Genomic DNA, 12,201 nt, shown 5'->3' on the forward strand with positions numbered 1-12,201 from the left:
TCTGTGGAGTGGATTTATGGCATTCTGTAGAAAAGGGGGAGTGGCGTTTATTGCATTTTGGGAAAAAAGGGAGAAAAGATGACAGAATAACACGGCGGATATTGGATTTTATGTAAAATTAAGAATTTACTTTTTAATACTGACCTGATATAATACTGATTCTGGCAGTAACTCATTTTTTTCAAAAATGGCGTTTATTGCGTTTTGGAACCAAACTCTTCAAATATACCTGTGCTACTTATGACTGGTTTTGTGTCACATTTACATTTATATTGATTCATTTAGCAGATGCTTTTATCCAAAGTGACCAGCAAAGTAAGTACTTCTGTAGTCCAAAGTAATACTGAGCTCTGAACTGTGATGTATTGTAAAAATCATGAACATTTCCTCTTTAGGCAATTATTCAGTCCAATCATAGTTCAAGCTGCAAAGCTATGCTTTCTCAATGCAATACTAAAAAAGATTTGTCAGGCTTTTAATTGCACATACATTTTTTAGCATTTCACTATAATTTAAATAAGCTCATCTTGAACAACCTTATACATACAGTGCGAAAGTCTTAGGCCACCACCACCACACTTGTTGTTTTAGAAGTTTTAATGTCCATCCATATTTATTTTTCAATCTATTTTATTAAGATATAAACAGAAAATACAGGAAATATGTACAAAAAAAAATAATAATTTAATTTTCAGGACTAAATGTCTTCTTTAGGCATCATTGGTGTTTAGTGTGACCTTGGCACTAAACACATCTTAAGCGTTTTTGAGCAGAATGAAGAAAAAAGACAAATTTCTTTAAAATTTGAAATTAGGATTTAATTTTATTTAGGTTTAAGAGATCCTGCAGTTTCCTGCTATTGCTCAAGTGTAAGGGGAGTTTACCCTAAAAACTTGACACATTAGTTTACATTTTATACAGTTTTTAATACTATACTGGTGGTTGAGGAGATTCCCCCATTCATATGTAAAGCGCTTTGAGTACTAAGAAAAGCGCTATATAAATGTAAGGTATTATTATTATATACACATTTCCTGTATTTTCTGGATGTATTCTATTAAAGGGACTGAGAAACAATTAAATATTATCACTATAACATTGCAAAAACAACCAATCTAATTCTGGCAGGGTGGCCTAAGACTTTGGCACAGTATTTGAACTGGATTTAATTTTCATTTAAACAAAATCTGAATTCAATTTAAATTGATCAAAATTGTTACCCTGTCTGTGAAATCCTGGCTAAAGTCACAGGGGCAACACAGTTTAAATTTCAATCATTTATTTCACATTGATTTCAATCTTTTGCCTTACTCAGACAATAATAAAGATAGCAAGGTTATATTTTCACAGAATGTAAACCAAATCACAAAAAAATGAGTGAAATTAGTCAGGCTTTCACAGAATGGGTCACAGTTATATATATTAAATTTTGAGCATTATTAGAAGTAAATCATGAATGAGTTTAAAGACAGATTTATACAGAAAACAAAACCCAGCAGCCGTGACGGATTACACGCCTTTACTGTAGCATTATACAACAAGCGCTCTTTTTTGAAGGTGTGGTTTACAGTTCACGCCTCCATCCTGTTTCCCTCCACTGAATGAATGCGGTTAATGTAGTCATACTAATCTTTGCATTGGTGGCACAATTTATATCTCATATAACTCCTAAATGTTTTTGACTGTAGAGGTCGTCTCCTTCTGCCGTTTGTCACGTAGGCCAATTAGTGTAATCGTGCCCGCATGCTATTCTGGCCACAAAGTACAGTTTAAATACTGTAACAGCCAACTGTCTCACTAAAAGTCTCACTTTTGTACACCATATTGTTTTAATAAATCCTTTTTTTCAAAAGTTGAAGTCAACATTTTATGATCTAATGTTTCCTTCTCGCTCTTGCTGCTGAAGGCCTAATCCCAGCATGCTGTAGGCTCCATCTGTTTAATACTTGGGAGATTTTGTCCTAAAGCAACCTAATGGATTCTCAATGTGTGGGGGTAAACTTCTTAAGAAAAACCTAAATGCGATGGACAATAACTTACACTTTGTCATAGGTTTTTTGTTAAACAATATTAATAAATCAGGAGTGATGTAGAGAGTGTTAAATGTACAGTATAAATGATTTACTGACCTCTACTGGTGCATGATACTGGTGTGAATGCCAGTCTACACAGATGAATGCTAATATGGCAAGAAGAAGGACATAATTTGTTTCAGAAGGACATAAACCTGCAAAATAAACAGGTTTAGGGGTTTAAAAAAATAAAAATCACAGAAAATATATGCTGTACAATAAAAACAAAATATTAATGAATGCAAGTACATTTAGGATGATGACCCATTATTTAAAATAGGTCAGATTTTCTTCCTTCCAAGCTTCGCTTTTCAAATGACTCAAAGCATGCTGGGATTAAAGTGGTGAACGGGTTTTGACGGTACCACCTCAAGTCCATGCTGTCAGAGATGTCGGAGAAACACAAAAAATATAGAAGAAATTCTGAAATTCATATTAATTCAGTGTCGGGCAAAGATTAATCGCGATTAATCACATACAAAATAAAAGTGCATTTTTGCCTAATATATGTGTCTGTGTGTAATTATTATGTATATTTAAACACACACACACACACACACACACACACACACACACACACACACACACACACACACACACACACACACACACACACACACACACACACATACATACATTTCAGAACATTTTTACTTATATATTCATTTTTATTGTTAATATTTAATATATAGAATATATTACAATATAAATAAATAAATATATATACACATGTAAATGTTTCTTAAATACATACATGAATGTGTGTGTATTTATATATACATAATAATTACACACAGCGCACACTCATATATTATGCAAAAAAAAAAAATTGTATGCGATTAATCGCGATTAATTTTTGCCCAGCACTAAATTAATCATTTAAATTGTTATGCCAAAAAATAAACATTTGATTGAAAAATAATAAAAAGCAAATAGGCAAATGATTAGATTTTATTGTTTTATCTCAAGGTGCACACCAGTATTGTTTTTTCGTAAGGAATGTTTATATGAACTACTTAAATGTCCTTATATAACTGATGCCTAGTTTAATCCAAACCCTATGGGGCGGTTTCCCGGACAGGGATTAGACTAGTCCTAGACTAAAATAAATGTAACAGCTGTCCAAACTGAAAACAATTTATTAATATTATGCAAAAAAAACTTTTATTTTGTATGCGATTAATCGCGATTAATCTTTGCCCAGCACTAAATTAATCATTTAAATTGTTATGCCAAAAAAATAAACATTTGATTGAAAAATAATAAAAAGCAAATAGGCAAATTAGATTTTAATAGACAGCTATAGCTGATCCCCAATATATGGAATTTAAAAATGTAAATTGTTTAATATTATACATATCATATGACTTCATTTGCAAATTTCTATTTTTATCAGCAATGGTTTGGGGCTTTAAACCGTAAAAAGAGAAAAAGAAAGCAATATCAAAAAGATCCTATGATCTATATTGACAACATAATTATGCTTGTCTAAAGCAGTGACTATAGTTGCATGAAATGCCTCTTTGGACTGGCAAACATAATTTCCATTAAACAGACATGCAATCACCCGTGAGACGAGAGCCAAGCTAAAATGGCTGGTTTTACCTTTTTATGCTGTCAGTCATATTTTAATCCAGCCCAACAGAACTCAGTGACCCCGGCATATTTTTTACTCACTGGGGTCAAAGACACACACGCACACAAACCCACACACATACACGAATGCGATCTCAAGGGAGCTGTTGCTGTATTATTTTGGCCTTACTTTCCTGAGAGTGGGAAGTGGAGCATTTCCCCATTTTACTGTGGGACAATCCCACCAGTCTCTAATTAAGAACCTGGTTTGGTAGCCAGCTCCATCTCTAACGCATCTTCATCCTCATGCAGGAGACATGACGCAGACCCAGGACAATAGAAGGATATTGAAAAGCTTCGGCATTCACTTGAAAGTCCCGACCCTATCTGCCAGATCATTTAAAGAGCTGAGCTTGGGTCACCTTGAGATTCGTTTTGCAAGAAAGTGCATTAGTGTTTGTGGACCTGCATAACATTCCTAACCTTTAGGGGCGGTTTCCTAGGCTTATCCAGGTCCCAGAGTAAAATGCATATTTGAGCTGCCTTAATTTAAAAACACCTTGTTCTGACATACTGTATAACATATGCCAGTGGCATTGTTTTGTCTTAAGATCCAGTATTGTTTTTTGTAATGAATGTTTATATGAATTACTTTAATGTCCTTATATAACTAAGGCCTAGTCCTGGTTTAATATAAACCTTATGGGGCAGTTTCCCGGACAGGGATTAGACTAGTCCTTAACTAAAATAAATGTAAGAGCTTTCCAAACAAAAAACAACTTGCACTGACATATCTTAAAATACATCAGTGCCCTTTGTTTTGCCTCAAAATGCACACAAGTAATGTTTTTAGTAAGGCACGTTTGTTAAAACTAGTTATATTTCCTAATAAAATTAGTAAAAACTTCTGAAATTACCTAATATAAGTAAGGCCTAGTCCTGGTTTAAGATAATCCCTGTCCAGGAAACTGCCCCCAAGAGGCGGTTTCCCGGACTAGGTTTAGGTTATTCCAGGACTACTGTAGGCCTTATTAGGTCATTTCAGAAGTTTTTACAAACAAACTTCACAAAAAACATTACTAGTGTGCATCTTAAAAAAACGATGTCACAGATATATGTTAAAATAAAGTCAGGACAAGGTGTTTTTTAAATTAAAGCAGCTCAGACATGCATTTTATTCTGGGACTAAAATCAGCCCTGTCCGGGAAACAGCCCCTATCTTAAAAAACGCCCCTTAGAGTAGATGAGAGAAGCAGGAGGAGAGAAAACTAGACTATACTAGAATAGTGAAGAATAGAGTAGAGTAGCATACAGTAGCCTAGACTAGACTAGTATAGAATAAAATAGAATAGTACACTAGACTGGACTGGACTAGACTTTAGCAGTGAAGAGTAGAATAGCGAACGTACAGTATACTAGACTAGACTAGACTAGAAAAGAGTAGAGTAGAGAGGAAGAGAGTAGAGTAGATTAGCGTATAGTATACTAGACTAGACTAGACTAGACTAGACTAGTATAGAATAGCATAGAGTAGAGTAACATACAGTAGACTAGACTACACTAGAATAGTACACTAGACTGGACTGGACTAGACTAGAGCAGTGAAGAGTAGAATAGCGTACATTATACTAGACTAGACTAGATTAGACTAGAATAGTGAAGAGTAGAGTGGAGTGGAGTAGAGTAGAGTAGAGTACAGTATACTAGACTAGACTAGACTAGACTAGAATAAAATAGAATAGAAGGCTAGACTGGTCTAGACTAGACTAGACTACAAAAGACTAGAGTACACTAGAAAAGAGCAGTTAATAGTACAATAGTGTAGACTAGACAAGTATAGAATAAAATAGTACACTAGACTGGACTGGACTAGACTTTAGCAGTGAAGAGTAGAATAGCGTACAGTATACTAGACTAGACTAGACTAGACTAGGAAAGAGTAGAGTAGAGAGGAAGAGAGTAGAGTAGATTAGCGTATAGTATACTAGACTAGACTAGACTAGTATAGAATAGCATAGAGTAGAGTAACATACAGTAGACTAGACTACACTAGAATAGTACACTAGACTGGACTGGACTAGACTAGAGCAGTGAAGAGTAGAATAGCGTACATTATACTAGACTAGACTAGATTAGACTAGAATAGTGAAGAGTAGAGTGGAGTAGAGTAGAGTAGAGTACAGTATACTAGACTAGACTAGACTAGACTAGACTAGACTAGACTAGAATAAAATAGAATAGAAGGCTAGACTGGTCTAGACTAGACTAGACTACAAAAGACTAGAGTAGACTAGAAAAGAGCAGTTAATAGTACAATAGTGTAGACTAGACAAGTACAGAATAAAATAGTACACTAGACTGGACTGGACTAGACTTTATAGCATACAGTATACTAGACTAGACTAGACTAGAATAGTGAAGAGTATAGTAGAGTAGAGTAGAGTAGAGTAGAGTAGAGTACAGTATACAAGCCTTGACTAGACTAGAAGTAGAGTAGAGTACAGTAGAGTAGCATACAGTAGACTAGACTAAACTAGAATAGTACACTAGACTGGACTGAACTAGACTACAGCAGTGAAGAGTAGAATAGCATACAGTATACTAGACTACACTAGACTAGAATAGTGAAGAGTATAGTAGAGTAGAGTAGAGTACAGTATACAAGCCTTGACTAGTCTAGAAGTAGAGTAGAGTAGAGTAGCATACAGTAGACTAGACTAGTACTCTAGACTGGACTGGACTAGACTAGAGCAGTATACTAGACTAGACTAGACTAGACTAGACTAGACTAGACTAGACTAGACTAGACTAGACTAGACTAGATAGTGAAAAGTAGAGTAGAGTAGAGTAGAGTAGAGTATAGTAGAGTAGAGTAGTGTACAGTATACTAGACTAGACTAGACTAGAATAAAATAGAACAGAAGGCTAGACTGGTCTAGACTAGACTAGACTACAAAAGACTAGAGTAGACTAGAAAAGAGCAGTTAATAGTACAATAGTGTAGACTAGACAAGTATAGAATAAAATGGAACACTAGACTGGACTGAAGTACACTAAATTGGACCAGACTAGACTAGAGCAGTGAAGAGTAAAATAGTGTACAGTATACTAGACTAGACTAGAATAGTGAAGAGTAGTTGTAGAGTAGAGTAGAGTAGAGTAGACTAGACTAGACTAGACTAGACTAGAATAGTACACTTGACTGGACTGATCTAGACTATCTTTCTAGATCTAGACCTTATCTGTGCATTTTTGCAATTCTCACACATTATTTAAAAAAATACCTTCTTTTAAAGCACTATTAAAGTTGTCAGTGTCTGATTTGTAAATGATCAAACCATTTGATTTGGATCTTAACAACAAAACAGTAGATCCAGTTACTGAAACGTTAAATTGATTCTCCAGTTTACCTAACACACTAAATGATTCAGTAAACGATTTTACAGTGTTTTAATAATGAGCTCAATTTAGACTTTAAAGACACAGGGATTAGTTAGCACCAGAACCAATGAAGATAACTGTTACAGTATAGCAAACTTTGATCACATCATTGCTTGCTTTAAGTATTTGCACATGAAGAGTCTCTCAGATGAGTTTCATTCTGAGCATATGAGACTTACGTAATCAGTGCTAAAGAATAGAGCGTAAGGTTTAAACGGATGAGACAGATCCAGGTCCAGCCCTCATCCAGACCTTCTCAAGAGATTTGTTACGGACATAGCAAGAGAAAGAAACCAGTATGAACCAACATCTGTCTGGCTGATGAGAGAGAAACTGAGATATTGTGGAATATTTGAGACATTTTAACAGTACATTCAGAAAGTTAAACTAAAACGTAGGGTGATCTCAAAGGGATGTCAAAGTTCTTTGCTACAACTGCATTATTAACAATGAAACAAGATTTCCCTCTTTGACTGGAGTTTGGAAATTTGAAGAGACATTTGCAAAGCATGTGTTAGTCCTTTTTTTCCTCCAAGCTCTAAAAATCCGCAATCCACAACATATTGTAGGAAATGGACTTAACAATGCATGCATGAGTTGGAAATGGTGCAGATCATGAGGGGTGCATTAAAACGCTCACCCAGAAGTGAGTAAAATCTATAAAGATACGGCTGGAAGGCCATCCAATGTAAAGTTAAAGCCACGCTACCATTGTAGGCACAAGTCTAGCCTGCTTTAAACTTAAGTTAATAAAAGTCCTTCTAGACACAAAAGTCTCTTTCCTCAAAGTATACCACCCATGATTATTTTTTTTAGATTCTGTCACCCAAATCTGATGTTCTGTTCCTGAGAGAAAACAAACACAACTGCGAGTGTCACGAAGGAAGCGGTTGAATGATTTACTGTAACATTCACTCTCACACTTTCACATCCATCAGAACACACAAAGACGACGTCAAATCCTGTTGCTATATAATCAAGACATCATTATCCTTCCATCTCCATAAATAAACACTCTCTATAAAGACACGCAGAAGCAGGTAATGGATGTGTCTCTGAGCGTGTGTGTATTAAAGACTGCCAAGACATGAAAACCTCTGAAGCACACGATGCTCCTCACACACTTGTGGCCAATTGTGTAAATAACGTTGATCAAACGCCCCACTGTGAGCTGTTTCTCACCAAATGGGGTGTATCACATTTTTCCTGTGTGTTTATCTTTTCGCAGACGGAACTTCTTTTTGATTACTCAAGATGAAATGCGCTTATCACAGAGCGAGCTATAGTTTAGCACTGATCAACCCACAAGAATGCTTTCCAGCTAAAACATAGGGCATTCAGGAAACTACAAAAAAAATATACTGTAAATAACCTGAAATTGAAATTGTAATTTTTTTTACAAATGACTGAGCTTCACTATTATTATTTTTTTAATTCAAGTGCCCTCATTATCTTTAAAGAGCACCTATTGTCCGATTTACGATTTATTTTAAATTCCCTTTGGTGTGTAAGTGTGTATTAGTTCATGTTAACTATCTGCAAAAGGTACAAACCCCAAAGTAAATGATGACGCGATTTATCATCTCCAACGTAAATCTATTTACTTGGACTACAACAAACACACAGATTGTAGGCAACAGTTTGCTTCCTGGGATTGGTGATGTAGACAAGACCGACATTATCATAATTCCTCCCGCTTCAGACTCTGAGCCTGTAAGTTAACTCCTGTTAGCATTGCATATGAGCGAATCTTTCAAACATGGTAAGAAGCGTCAATGTATTCAGGCCAATCACAACGTACAGATTAGCTGGTCAATCATGGACACAGCGCTTTTCTGATCGATGAGTTTTGAACAAAATCAGTGCATTTCAGGAAGACGGGAATATCAGGAGCTACACAAATATACGGTATGTGGGAAATAATATGTTTTTAACCATAAACCACGCAAACACATTGTATTATACCAAGTACACAAAATAACATTGTTTTTTAGCAATTAAATATGAATCAAAAACGTAAACCTCCTCCCCTCATCAAAACGATTTCTCTTTACTTTCAGTCACGATGAATGACGTGGGGGCAGCGATTAGCAAATAGCAACATGATCCAACTTCCAACGATCCAATCAATTCTCGATCAACGAATTTAAGTCGCGCTCTACCTTTTGTCTCATTTAACTCATTCACCGCCATTGACAAGTTATCTCGTCAATTATGAGTTAATATTTAACTAATAAATATGCCTTTCTGGACGAATTTCAAAGTGAAAGTGTAATACCGCTTTTATCCAATTTATCAAAAACGGAAGTTAAAAAGATTTAATGATTTATTTTAACTGCCTTTATGTTTGATAGTCATTCTGAGTCTGATCTCTAACATAAATTCCTTAACAAAAACGCAATTTTTTAAGCTTTTTGCTCAAAATGTTGAGAAATGTCTATATTTCAGTGGTTAAATTAAGTGGAAAAAGTAAATTTATAATGAAAGTTTTTTCCCCATTTTGTTTGTTTGTTTGTTTGTTTGTTTATTGTTTGTTTGAAAGCAGAGGGTGTGATCTTTAATTTGATATAATTTGTATGTTTATATATTTATAGAAGATAATTTTTCCTGCAAGGAATTTTGTGAAACTTTTGTTAAAATCACAAAAATGCAGGTGAGCAACTTTTCTCAAAAAGGCTGGTGGTGAATGAGTTAAGAAGCCCTTTCACCCAGATATACGTAATGATACGGGAAATAAGACATTTTATATATTATATATATTTTCTTTTTTATTGTGACTTTAACCTCCTAAGACCAGGTGTGTCCACATACGTGAACATCACATGTTTGCACCATAATGTCAGGACTCTGCCACGAGAGTCTGGTTTTATATTTATGTTTTATTGTGATGGCAGGGTTCTGACAGTCTCTTGTTTTTTGTGGAGGCGCATGCCTTGTGGCATGTGCCTCTGGTGTCTCGTCTCTAGTCCCCGCCCCTCTTTTTCTCCCTGTTAATTATTCATTATCAGTTATCCCTCGCACCTGTGTTGCCCTTGTTTAGTTGCCCTATTTAATCTCCTCTTGTCTCTTGTCTTGTGCTGGATCATTGTGCTGATACATGTCATGTTTTGCAGTCTTTCATGTTCATTCAGTTTTTTGTTTTCATCATGTTACGTCAGTGTTGTAAATTCATGTTTAATGTTGTGTTGCCCCCACGCGGGCTTTTTGTTTTCATGTCTTATTAAATAAATGTTCTATGTTCCCTCCCCGATATCGTCTGCGCTTGGGTTCTCTTGTCCTCCGTTCCAGTTCCTCACACATAATACTAAAAATTCTGTGTAACTGGAATCTGTTGTACACAAACATGGACATTTACACTGCTTCATGATCAAAGAAAAATATTTGGTTATTATATTTATTGGTTCTTCCTAACCCCAAAATAGCTGGAAGAAATCTGAAAAACCAAAGCTCGGGTCTTAGGAGGTTAAAGGTGCTACAAAAGGTTCTTCACAGCTGGGTTCTTCAATGCCATAGAGGAACCATTTTTGGTTTCCCAAAGTACCATTCAGTCAAAGGTTCTTATAAGAAACATTTCTTTCTTCCTTTTTATAATCTAAAGATCATTTTCTCACTACAAATAATCTGCTTTAAAACAGAAAGGTTTTCAGTAGAGCTGTGTTTAAAATATCAATACGACGAGTTCAGTATGAAAGCGCAGATATCTTAACCTAAACTGCTGCAAAGGGCGAGTCATGAAAATTAAGTAGCGTTGCACAAAAAAGACTGATAAATAAATAAAGCTATAGAATAATAAAACTATTGCACACATTTAAAACAGCATGATCTCCCGGAAAGTTGTGTTATAGTCACATAAAATTTTATTAATTTTTTTATTGTTTTCTCATTGTTTTTTCCCTATTTTTAAATCATTGTCGCTTAGATTTGGGGTTTCGGGTAAGAATGTAATTTTATTTATTGGTTTCTACATGTTTTTCTTCCACTTTTAAAACTATTGTCACCTGGAGTTGGGGTTAGTGTTGGGGTTTGGATGTTTAAAAATGTAACAGAAAGTGATTCTAACCCCAACCCCAAGCGACAATGGTAAGAAAATAGGAAAAAAATTGAAAACAATACACGAAAAACAAAGTCATGATATGAACATGAGACACTATTTATAGAAATTTGTGTGAGTGTCACGAAAAAGACATTCATGCTCAAGGCACAAAAAAGCTGCATTTCGTGCCATGGACACAAATAAATTAATAAAATTTGGCCTGACTATAACACAACTTTCCGTGAGATCAGTCTGATTTAAAATCACTGAATCGTGCGCTGCTTTATTAAAGATTTTATTTCTTTCTACAATTTCTCCCAAATGAATGATTATTCAATGTACAATAAACATAATAGTAATAATGTTGCAAAATTCTGAACAAAAATGTATTTCAAAATTGTCTCGTATCGTGATGTGCATCGTATCGTGGCCTTGTATCAGGATATATATCGTATTGGGAAATTGTTGGGAATACACAGCCCTAGATTTCAGATATTAATTTTTTTTATGGAACCATTTAACCAAAATTCTTTTCTCTATGGCAGGGGTGTCCAAACTCAGTCCTGGAGGGCCGGTGTCCTGCAGAGTTTAGCTGAAACTTCCCTTAACACAACTGCCTGAAAGTTTCTAATATGCCTTGATTAAGGATCAGGTGTTTGATTAGGGTTGGAGCAAAACTGTGCAGACACCGGCCCTCCAGAAGTAGGATTGGACACCCCTGCTCTATGGCATCATAAAGCACCTTTATTATTTAAACAGGAATGGGATTAAGTTCTAGACCAAATTCGAACCTGCTTCTCCCATATGTGCACCAGGTTCTCCTGACTACTGCCCACTTAAAATAACATCTCCAAAACACAAAGCGCAAGTCCACTAGAATAACTTTAAGCTAAAGAAAACAACATCCTCTCCAGCTTAGATAAAACCCTAAAAGATGAAAACCAAAATTATTGGCTTTGACATTGCGGAGAGGGAATGCAAGCTTCTGAGGTTGAGGAAGGAAAAGAGGCGGAGCCTGCGTTATGTTTTACAGTCCGTGAGTTTAGATTTATTTTCGTTTCTTAAAAGCAAGACATAAAT

At 35.4% G+C, this 12,201-nt stretch overlaps 1 protein-coding gene across 3 annotated transcripts in view; it reads right to left on the minus strand.

Annotated features, from left to right (window-relative positions):
• The window catches only part of meox2a (mesenchyme homeobox 2a), a 30,388-nt gene that overhangs the window by 15,905 nt on the left and 2,282 nt on the right, over positions 1-12,201 (minus strand). For 2 of the 3 annotated variants that reach the window (XM_073863157.1, XM_055197020.2), the window contains exons 1-2: positions 2,322-2,452; positions 2,130-2,227 (exon numbers count right to left, since the gene is read on the minus strand). The gene's annotated coding sequence lies outside the window, so the exon portion shown is untranslated. Of the gene's footprint in view, positions 1-2,129; positions 2,228-2,321; positions 2,453-12,201 lie in introns of those variants that run through there. The other variant, XM_073863156.1, reaches the window with a different exon arrangement.

This window comes from Misgurnus anguillicaudatus, chromosome 24 (assembly GCF_027580225.2).
Source record: "Misgurnus anguillicaudatus chromosome 24, ASM2758022v2, whole genome shotgun sequence".
Lineage (NCBI taxonomy): Eukaryota > Metazoa > Chordata > Actinopteri > Cypriniformes > Cobitidae > Misgurnus > Misgurnus anguillicaudatus.